This window comes from Lactuca saligna, chromosome 9, assembly GCF_052625555.1.
Source record: "Lactuca saligna cultivar CGN05327 chromosome 9, ASM5262555v1, whole genome shotgun sequence".
Lineage (NCBI taxonomy): Eukaryota > Viridiplantae > Streptophyta > Magnoliopsida > Asterales > Asteraceae > Lactuca > Lactuca saligna.
The window spans coordinates 21558403-21570548 of record NC_136425.1 but is presented as its reverse complement, the minus strand read 5'-3'; the positions used below and the strand labels follow the sequence as shown (position 1 = coordinate 21570548).

At 43.8% G+C, this 12146-nt stretch overlaps 1 pseudogene; it reads right to left on the bottom strand.

Annotated features, from left to right (window-relative positions):
* Nucleotides 1-10129: 10129 nt before the first annotated feature.
* Nucleotides 10130-11764, bottom strand: LOC145014196 (alkane hydroxylase MAH1 pseudogene; annotated as a pseudogene).
* Nucleotides 11765-12146: the final 382 nt, after the last annotated feature.

Sequence of the window (12146 nt, the reverse complement as noted above, 5' to 3'; positions counted from 1 at the left end):
GTTCTTGAGACTTGGCGAGTTGAATCGTGGTGGCCCCACAACTCGTGCCAGGTGGAACTCGTCGAGTTGAGGGAATGCTCGACGTGTCAAGGGAGGATTCCAGGGAAATTGGTGTACACGCCCAGACTCGCCGAGTCGCCTTGGAACTCGCCGAGTCTGGTCAAAGTTGACCGTTGACCAGCGTTGACCTAGATTGACTTGTTATAGTGTGGTCAACCCTAGTTGGGAAAGTGTTAATTAGAGGTGTATTGTGCTATAGGGGGGGACGACAGCTCGACAGGTCGAGTGATTAGCGATTTCAGGTTTACGATTTACCGAGACACGCGAGGTGAGTCTTCTCACTATACCTTACCTTGAGTAGGTAACCAGAGTTATGTGATAGAGTATTTGTATGCTATGTATGTTATGTGTTGTACTGCATTACTTCTATGTGTTTGATGCTGTGCATGTTTACAGAGTTAGAACCGGAAGGTTCACAGAGTTAGAACCTGAGGGTTCACAGAGTTTGGGTGCACGGACCCACAGAGTTATAGCCTCGAGTGGCTAATATGTGTTATATGTAGTATTTTGGGGAACTCACTAAGCCTTGTGCTTACAGTGTTGATGTTATTGTTTCAGGTACTAGTGACGACCGCGGGAAGGCGCCGGCTTGATCCGTACACACACACATCCGGAGCTTGATATCATGATCTTGGGATTTTGTATTGTCTTGTTTGGATAATTAAAATGGTTGTTTAATGAATATCAATGGAATTATGTTTTATAAAAATTGAAAATTTTGTTTTGAAATTTTCGGTGTTACAAATTGGTATCAGAGCCAGGGCATGGGTCGATGTGTTCGATAGGGACGTCGAACCCTATAATGGGGGGTGAAGGTGGGTTGCACCTAATCCTACACCGGCTTGGAAGGAGAACAAAACATCTCCTTATAAGGGGTGTGGATACCTTCTTTGTCACAACACGTTTTAAAGCCGTGAGGGCAGCAGATCCCATAAGAACTCTGCAGTTAAGTGTGCTCGGATGGGAGTAGTACCGGGATGGGTGACCCCCTGGGAAGTCCTCGTGCCGAGTGGCCCAAAGCGGACAATATTGTGATACGTGCCAGAGGGGGGGGGTATTACAAATTGGTATCAGAGCCTTGGTTTGAGGGATTCGGGTACACCTTCGGGGGTATTTGAACTCAAACTGAGGAATTGAAGAGATATTTCAAAATAAAACCAAAGTTTTCTAAGAGTAAAAGATTTTCCAGGAAGAAACGTGTGTACGATCAGCCAGCGCCCGAACGGTGAATTCCCAAAATACCTTTATATTATGTGATAATTATTATTAATGTGATGTATTTGCATGCTAGAGTAGGCTAGGTATTGCTAATAGGACTAGAGTGGCCTGTTTTGTGATGCCTTAGCCTAGGGAGGGGTGAGCTGCTATGAGATGCTGAGAGTAACTAGGTAGCAGCTAGGACCTTGTGTGAGGCCTGTTACAGAGTGATTTAAGTATAATAGAGTACTTGGGGATTGGGATCCGAAGAGGAAGATTTGGGGTGTGTACTGAGACGGTGCGGACAGTAGTATTGGGCCCGTACTACTGAAAGCACCGGTACGGTACACAGTCCAAATAAGAATCTTGGGATACCGAGAATCAAGGAGGGGTGGATTGTCGAATGTAAGAGTGTTCGAGTAAATTCTAATTATCGCATGTTGTATTTCAGAGGTTGATCATGGTGAGGACACGTCACATGCCGGAGGATGCCGGAACTAGCGATGAGGAGATTCGACAGATCATTCATGAGGAGGTGGCTGCGGTCATCAGAGCTGAGTTACCAGAGATGTTCGGGTCCATTAAGACCGCGTTGATTGAGACATTTGACGAGCGCTATGCCGCTCTTTCTGAGGCTGCGGTTGCAGCAGCTACCGCAGCGATTGCTGCGGCAAGACCCCAGGGAGGTGATGCGACATTGTTTAGGGAGTTCAGCAACACCAAGCCACCAGAGTTTGATGGTACGCAGGATCCGGTGGCAGCTATGAGGTGGATATCTGATATGGAGGGATGCTTCTTCACTTGCTCATCCCATGAGCATTTGAAGGTTCGGTTCGCGCTGAACCAGCTTCGCTTGGGAGCGAAGGACTGGTGGAAGTTTGTGACGGCACACTTCACACCGACTGAGCTTTCGGCAGTGACCTGGGAGAGGTTCACTACCATGTTCCGAGATGAGTACGTTCCTCAGGTGGAGAGGGAACGTCTGACACAGGAGTTTCTGACCCTCAAGCAGGGTACCGAGTCAGTCACAGCTATTACGAGGATGTTTCATGAGAGGGCGATGTTCTGCCCTGAGCACGTGTCCACCGAGCAGGCACGTATGAGCCGTTACCTGAGCATTCTGAGACGGGATATTCGGGAGTTCGCTGCGAACTCCTCGTATCGGACATTTGCCGAGCTCCATGCAAATGCTCGGAAGAGGGAGATTGAGCTTGAGACTCAGGCCAGGGAGGAGGCGGAGTCTCTGGGGAGGGATCGGCGGCCGGCACAGTCCCAGCCGGCAGCCAAGCGGGCCAAGCCCGCTGATCCCCGACCCGGGAGCCAGAAGGGCCGCACTTGTGGAAAGTGCGGCAAGGGTCACGATGGAGTCTGTCGAGCGGGGTCTTGCTACAAATGTGGCAAGGAGGGGCATATGGCCAAGGACTGCCCCAAGGGGTTTACAGTGTGCTTCCACTGTAACCAGACCGGACACCAGAAGGCAGAGTGTCCGCTGCTGCGCGGAGCATCTCAGGGGTCTGCTCCCGCCGCCATCAGAGCTACTGCTACAGAGAGTCGGCCCGTGAAGGCCGAGGCACCAAGGGCTCGGGGGAGAGCCTTTCAGCTGACTGCGGAAGAGGTCCGCGCTGCACCCGACGTTGTGGCTGGTACGCTTTCTTTTATTTATTTATTTATGGTGTCGAGATATTATGCTTATATTATGCTATGCATAGGTACCTTCCTTGTGAATTCTGTACCTGCTTTAGTGTTATTTGACTCGGGTGCGAGTCGATCTTTTGTATCTTTGACATTTAGTCAGCATATCAGTGTTAGCCGTGGGGCACTGAGTCGGCCCCTGCGGGTTTCCATAGCCGCCGACAGAGTGATTTGTGCCACGGAGGTCCTCCGGGGATGTGTATTGGAGATTTTTGGGGTTGAGTTCCCGATCGACCTGATTCCTATTGCGATGGGTGATGTCTGTGTTATAGTGGGCATGGACTGGTTGAGCCGATTCGGCGCGGTTATCGATTGCGAGCGTCAGCTGGTGACTATACGAGATCCTAGTGGGGGAGTTCTTTCGGTTTACGGCGAGGGTACACGTTCTGGATCAGCCTTTTGTTCGGCTGCTAGGGCGAGGCAGTGTTTACAGCAGGGCTGTAAGGGTTTTGTGGCGTATGTGATGGATACGCGAGTGATCTCCGAGAGACCGAGTTCGGTGGATGAAGTTCCGGTGGTGCGTGAGTTTCCAGATGTCTTTCCCGAAGAATTACCAGGTGTGCCTCCCGTGAGGCAAGTGGAGTTTGGTATCGATTTGGTTCCAGGAGCCGCGCCTATCGCTAAGGTGCCGTATCGCCTCGCGCCTCCAGAAATGCAAGAGTTATCCTCGCAACTTCAGGAGTTGCTGGGGAAGGGGTTTATTCGGCCGAGTAGCTCGCCGTGGGGAGCACCCATCCTGTTTGTGAAGAAGAAAGATGGCTCGCATCGCATATGTATTGATTATCGGGAACTGAATAAGTTGACGGTCAAGAACCGTTACCCGTTGCCGAGGATCAACGATTTATTCGATCAGTTACAGGGAGCATCTTCGTTCTCCAAGATTGATTTGAGGTCGGGCTATCATCAGGTGAGGGTACGGGACGAGGACGTCCAGAAGACAGCATTCAGGACGCGTTATGGGCATTATGAGTTTGTGGTGATGCCTTTTGGGCTCACCAATGCCCCGGCTGTGTTCATGGACCTCATGAACAGGGTATGTCGGCCGATGTTGGATCGGTCGGTGATTGTGTTCATTGATGATATTCTGGTATATTCGAGATCTAGAGAGCAGCACGAGGAGCATTTGAGGGAGGTTCTTGGAGTTTTGAGATCGGAGAAACTTTATGCAAAGTTTTCCAAGTGCGATTTTTGGTTGCGGGAGGTCCAGTTTCTGGGACATCTCGTTAACCAGAAGGGGATATTGGTCGATCCGGCCAAGGTTGACGCAGTGATGAGGTGGGAAGTGCCAAGGTCACCTTCTGAGATCCGGAGTTTCCTTGGGTTGGTAGGGTATTATCGGAGGTTTATTAAGGATTTCTCCAAGATTGCGGTTCCACTCACCAGATTGACCCGGAAGGGTGTTACATTTCTATGGGGTCCCGAGCAGTAGACCTCCTTTGAGACGCTTCGCCAGAGGTTGTGTGAAGCTCCGGTATTAGCTCTTCCGGAAGGGATGGAGGGTTTTGTGGTATTCTGTGATGCATCGATTTTAGGACTGGGAGCGGTACTGATGCAGAAGGGACATGTGATAGCATATGCATCGAGGCAGTTGAAGCCTCACGAGACGAGGTACCCCACACATGATCTGGAGTTGGGGGCAGTGGTGTTCGCCCTCAAGATTTGGCGGCACTACTTGTATGGGGTTCGTTGTACGATTTACACGGACCATAAGAGCTTGAAGTACCTGATGGATCAGCCTAACCTAAACATGCGGCAAAGAAGGTGGTTAGATGTGGTCAAGGATTATGATTGCGAGATTTTGTACCACCCGGGCAAGGCTAATGTGGTAGCCGACGCATTGAGTCGCAGGGCGGAGAGTGCTCCACTTCGAAATGTATGTTTGCGACTGACTGTGATAGCTCCAGTTCTGGACGCCATTCGTGGGGCTCAGGCCGAGGCTGTGCGTCCGGAGATGCAGAAGAGAGAGCGGGTCGTTGGGTTGGTTTCGGAGTTCGTATCGGATAGTCGAGGCCTTATGACTTATCAGGGCTGGATCTGGGTACCGTTTGTAGGCGGTACACATACTACATTGATGGAGGAGGCTCATAGATCGAAATTTTCGATCCATCCCGGGCCTGCAAAGATGTATTTGGACCTAAGGAAGGAGTATTGGTGGCCTTGTATGAAGAGGGATGTCGCATGGTTTGTCGAGAGGTGTTTGACCTGTCGAAGGGTAAAGGCCGAACACCAGAGACCGCATGGCAAGTTGCAGCCATTGGAGGTTCCCGAATGGAAGTGGGAACAGATCACTATGGATTTCATCACCAAATTGCCGAGGACTGCCAGAGGAGTCGATGAAATTTGGGTGATTGTGGATAGGTTGACGAAGAGCGCTCACTTTCTTGCCATCAGTGAGAGTTCTTCGGCGGAGAAGTTGGCAGAGATTTATGTGAGGGAGGTTGTATCTCGGCATGGGGTGCCGATCTCGATCGTTTCAGACCGCGATGTGCGTTTCACTTCCCGCTTCTGGAAGAAATTTCATGAGGAGTTGGGTACTAAGCTGCATTTTAGTACCGCATACCACCCCCAGACCGACGGCCAGAGTGAGCGAACGATTCAGACACTTGAGGACATGCTTCGGGCATGTGTATTGGACTTTGGGGGTAGTTGGGATACGTATTTGCCTTTGGCGGAATTTTCCTACAATAACAGCCATCATTCGAGCATCGGTATGCCGCCCTTTGAGCTGTTGTATGGTAGGAGGTGTCGGACTCCCATATGTTGGGGAGAGGTTGGGCAAAGGGTAATGGGCAGTACAGAGATCGTGAATCAGACGACAGAGCAGATACAGTTGGTCAGACAGAGGTTATTGACCGCTCAGAGCCGACAAAAGAGTTACGCGGATAGACGCCGGTCCGAGCTGGAATTTCAGGTCGGCGACTTTGTTCTCCTGAAGGTTTCTCCTTGGAAAGGAGTGATCCGGTTCAGGAAGAGGGGCAAATTGGGGCCCCGGTTTATAGGTCCGTTTCGTGTGATCGAAAGGGTAGGCTGGGTAGCCTATCGGCTGGAGTTACCAGCAGAGTTGGGGCAGATTCACAACACTTTTCATGTATCGCAGTTGAGGAAATGTATAGCCGACGAGTCGGCAGTGGTTCCATTAGAGGATATTCAGGTAGATGCAAGCCTGAATTATGCTGAGAGACCAGTGGCTATTAGGGATCGGAAGATCAAGATTTTGAGGAACAAGGAGGTACCTCTGGTATTGGTACAGTGGCAACATCGGAAGGGATCAGAAATGACCTGGGAGCCGGAGGGTATGATGCGGGAGCAGCATCTGGAGCTATTTTAGAGCGAGACTTCGAGGGCGAAGTCTAGTTCTAGTGGGGGAGACTTGTAACATCCGGATTTTACCAGGTATCTTGTAAATCTAATTTTGTCATTTTGTGAGAGGGACTCGGCGAGTTGGAGCTCAGACTCGCCGAGTAGAGACGCGGAATTGAACATTGGTGCGCGCCTGGACTCGGCGAGTCCAGGATATGGACTCGGCGAGTCTGCGCTGTGTAATGAAACCCTAAATCTCCGGGTTTGAGGCCTATTTAAAGTGCCTTATGGCCGTCATTTGTGCTCACCCAACCCTCAGTGAGTGACCCTTGTGTTCTTGAGCTATTTGTGAAGAGAAAGGAGCCATTCTTGATCTTGTGTGTGTTATTTAGCAAGAAGAAGGAGACCCTAGGCAAGAGGAAGCAAAGGAGGTTGCTATTTCGTGGATTTGGAGCTTAGATCATCACTCTAGAGGTATTATCTCGGACCATTTTCTGTTTAGTGAAGCATGATGCAATTTAGGGCTTGTGGTGGTCATTTATGGGATGATTTGATGCCCATTGGTTCCCTCTTTGAGTTGAGGCCATGGATCTGGATCCATAGAGGTCCAGAGAGCCTCACTCATCAAGCTTTATGAGTGACAATAGAGTCTTTGACCTTGTGTTGTAGTATTTGAGTCATAAACATCATATATGGTCATATAGAGGTTGTATGTGCATCAAGATTGTAACTTTACGTGCTAAATGAGCTTGGAGGGACTGGATCTATGGATTAATGAACTGGATCTGACCTTTAGAGCAAGATTGAGTCAGTGCATGGCATGGACTCGCCGAGTCCGAAGAACAGACTCGGCGAGTAGCATGAATGTTGCTCGACCACACTGTGAGTGGCCTCGCCGAGTTGGGAAAGGTTGACTCGGTGAGTCAAGGGGGAGTTAGAATGGACAGGTGGACTGAGTCTAACTGGACTCGCCGAGTTGTTCTTGAGACTCGGCGAGTTGAGTCGTGGTGGCCCCACAACTCGTGCCAGGTGGAACTCGTCGAGTTGAGGGAATGCTCGACGTGTCAAGGGAGGATTTCAGGGAAATTGGTGTACACGCCCAGACTCGCCGAGTCGCCTGGGTACTCGCTGAGTCCGGTCAAAGTTGACCGTTGACCGTTGACCTAGATTGACTTGTTATAGTGTGGTCAACCCTAGTTGGGAAAGTGTTAATTAGAGGTGTATTGTGCTATAGGGGGGGGGGGACGACAGCTCGACAGGTCGAGTGATTAGCGATTTCAGGTTTACGATTTACCGAGACACGCTAGGTGAGTCTTCTCACTATACCTTACCTTGAGTAGGTAACCAGAGTTATGTGATAGAGTATTTGTATGCTATGTATGTTATGTGTTGTACTGCATTACTTCTATGTGTTTGATGCTGTGCATGTTTACAGAGTTAGAATCGGAAGGTTCACAGAGTTAGAACCTGAGGGTTCATAGAGTTTGGGTGCACGGACCCACAGAGTTATAGCCTCGAGTGGCTAATATGTGTTATATGTAGTATTTTGGGGAACTCACTAAGCCTTGTGCTTACAGTGTTGATGTTATTGTTTCAGGTACTAGTGACGACCGCGGGAAGGCGCCGGCTTGATCCGTACACACACACATCCGGAGCTTGATATCATGATCTTGGGATTTTGTATTGTCTTGTTTGGATAATTAAAATGGTTGTTTAATGAATATCAATGGAATTATGTTTTATAAAAATTGAAAAATTTGTTTTGAAATTTTCGGTGTTACAATGATGCTATAATGGAAAAAGGATAATGACTTTAATTTTTAAAGTACTATGCTATAATGGAAAATATGAAAAAAATAGGATGCTACAATGCTTAATTTGTAAAACAGAATGCTATAATGAAAAAAAAAAAAAAAAACAAAGTTGGATGCTATAATTCACAAAAAAAACTATATAATATGAATATATATATATATATATATATATATATATATATATATATATATATATATATATATATATATAACTAAAAAAATATATGCAAAAATACAATGTTCAAATAGAAAAATAATATAATATTTAAAGTATTATAGAAAACTTAAAATAAAATCAAATGTTAATTTAGTTATAGTTTAATATGTAATTTTTAGTTTGGTATTTGTTTTTATGGTTATATGTTGGTAATTAATGGTTTGATAATTATTATAATTTTATATGTTGGTAGTGTATTTTTTTTACTTTTCTTATATTTTGGTAAGTTGGTTTAACTTATAAGATTATATTGTTTTTTTGTAGTTGGATGTACTTCAAAAAATGCTAACATATGTTGCATTATGTTTGGATTAATATTTTGGACCAGATTATTAAATTTTTATATTTTGAACTATTTTCTGCAATTAATATTTAGTAATAGTTTATATATTTTTATAATGTTTGTTTTATATATGGAAGAAACGGTTTAAAAAATCTAAAAAAAAAAACTATAATTTGTAGCGATGGATAGTATCAGTGGCGACGCAGAGCATTAGCAACGACGATAAGAATTAGCGGTGCATTAGCGATAAGCCAATCACGGCGACCATTTAACAACGACGTATCGCCACTAAAAATAATGTAAAGCGACATTCGTGACTTTTAGCTGCCACGCCCGTCGCCACCAACCGTGGATTAATAAATCTATGACCATGTAAAATCGGGAAAGATATAGAAAAGTCCTAAATTTTTTTAAAAAGTTTCATTAAGTCCTAAACAAAAATTTTGAATAGAAAGTCCCAATTATTTAACATTTTATCTAAATTAACGAAAAAACTTTTTTTAATAGCAAATGATAGATTTGTATGATTCTCTCAAAAAATAAGATTTTTTTTTAAAAATTAAGATTTTTTTGATATTTCAATATAAAATCCCCATCCAACATCTGGATAGTAGATGTTCACACCAATAAGATAATAAGATAGAATAAACCCATGGACAATTTCTTTGGTATTACACATATCTCCCAATTTTTTTTACAATTTTCCACGTTTTTTTCTTTTTGCTTCTTTTTCCATACAAATTTATCGACCAGCGGGCTGTGCGCAATCCCCTAGGGGCAACGACCATAAATTTTCAAGTGACTGCCACCCACAATGGAAATTGTATGGAGGTTTAATAGAAAAATTATGAATATAATATAAGACGTGAAAAAGTGTTGGTTAAATGGCCCTTTCAATAGAATTGTAATTCTCTTTTTTTACTTAAATTTCACACAATCCTTCATGAGTTTAATCTATTGAAGATGGCTAAAGTTCTATAGTTAATCCGTCATAAATTTTGTTAGCCCTGTATTTATTATTAGGCGATATTGCGTTGTATTGTATTTTTTTGTATATTGAATGAAAAGGGTGATGCCACGTTAGAGGGAAAATATTTGTTTGTAACAATTTTTTTATTTAATAAATTACAGTTTTTTGTATTTGTGGGAAATCTTTGGAATTCTTTATAGCGGATTAAGTCCATAGGAATTCTTTATCTCAAAAACCGTAATAAAATTCAGAAGTGAAGAGCCGTCCAAAATTATTTTACTAGTAGAATATCACAATTTGTTATACACGTACGACCTTTGAAAATCTAACGGCACACATACATGAGTTATACATAATATTAATTGGATCGCAGGAAGGCACAACAAGTGAAATAATCCGTGCAACATATATAAAAGACTTCTTTATAGATTTGAAGCTACTACTCTAGAGATCAAGATGAATTTCCCAACTGATCGATATGCATCGATCATTTAAGCACCATATATATATATATATATATATATATATATATATATATATATATATATATATATATATATATATATATATATATATATATATATATATATATATATATATATAGCATATTAGCATGTAGCTAATAAAGGTTTCACTTCATTTCTTTTAGTTACTTTGACCATCAAACCGTACTTCATTTGGAGAACTACCGATGCATTTTGCGTAAATGATTGTCCTTCCACCACCTTGACATGGTAATTATATATAATTGTAGCAGCCACAGTTTTCATATGAATTAATGACATTTTCTTACCTAGGCAAGTTCTTGGTCCTGCATGGAATGCTGTAAACTTGTACGATGGTACCTGTTTAATCCCTCCTTGCTCCGAGAGCCATCTCTCTGGCTTGAAATCCAAAACATCTTGTCCCCATATTGTCTCCATTCGTCCCATTGCATATGAGTGTAGTATTATTATGCTGTTTTTACGGACATGGTGACTGCTTGGCAGTGTGTCGGCTTCCTGTGAAACTTTGTGGTTGACAGGAACAGGAGGGAATAACCTTAGTGCTTCGCATAATGATGCATGTAAATACGCCAACTTTCCCAACTCTTTTGCACCAAAACTTCTCCATTTCTGACCCTCTTTCAACCCTAACTGTGCATGAAGTTCTCTGTAGATCTTAGCTTCTGCTGTTGGATTTTTTGCAAGGAGATAAAAAAACCAGGTGAGAACTGTGCTTGTGGTATCTCTCCCGGCAATCAGAAGATTGAGCAAGGTGTCTTTGATAATTTTGTCATGGTTGTTACCAAAGCTACCAATCTTGTCCTCGTATTCCCTCATAAATCCTGTTAGCAACGTATAATCTTGTACTTGCTCACTCTTTACGACGTCACAGATGTTACTTCTTCTTTTGTGTCGTTTTTCATTTATAAACTTGTAAAATAATTCGTCGCTTAGCTTGGAAGCTTCAGTCATATGTTTCTCACTGCCTATTTGAAGTCGCTTTTGCAACTTCCAATAGTATTTTGGGAGAAGATGTCGACTGAAGATTGCCTCTTCTGTCTTGGTGATGGCTCTCTCGAGTTGATTGTAAGGAAGATCAACAGACAAGGTCTTGGGATCATAATCCATAAGTAGATTGCAAATACCATCAAAAGTGAGCCTCTGGAAGATGTCTTGCAAATCCCACGTGGATCCTTGTTCTGACATGAATTCAAGAACCGGTATAAGTTCTTCCTCCACGTTCTTCCAAATCGTTTTCTCCAACAGCATCAAGAATCCCGCATCATTGAAGAGCGACATGGTTGTTTTATGTTGTAATTCCCATAACTTGGAATCACAGTTGAAAATGCCATCTCCAAGGATATCGAAAATCTCTCTAAAATCTGGACCTTTAGGGTAATTATGAAAGTTGGTGGACGATATATAATGAAAGTTGGCTGGATCACTGGTGAAGATCATGTCCATGTTGGTAAACCAAGGGCCTTTGTACATGATTGTACCACCGTTATTTCTCAAAACATCGGTCATGTAATCATGAACATGGTTGAAGTTCCACAAAAGGCTAGGGGTCATACCTAATAAAGGCCAGTTGATGGGCATCGAGGATTTCGGTGTTCTAAGTTTATAAAAAATACAAATGGAAATGAAGCAGGCAAGGAAAAAAATTATATCTAGGGTTTCCAGGATTAGTTCCATGGTGATCGATCGATCGATGTGCAGATTGTGTTTGATTAACGCGCGGTGTACGTACTAATTTATAGCCAACCTTCATGCACAATTATTATGTTTGGTAAAGAGCTGATTTATACAGCTTTAATGCAAAATAACCTTTGCTGCCGCCCAAAATGTACATCATACGTCCCGTCAACTTCTAGGCTGGCGTTGCCGTCCATAGTGAGGTTAAATTCCGGTGAAGGCGAGGGTACGTATAGTAGAAAACCAGATAAAACCCTAAAAGCACGTCATTGTTGAAGTTTATTTACACGTACCCGGAAAAAATTCCACTATCCGACATACTTGACAGCAGCATGTGCCAAGAAAAATCCGATATCCGGACATGCATGTTCAAATGCAAATAGATCAAAGCGGCCCAAGTGTGGTATTTGATATATAACAGGCATTCAGCATA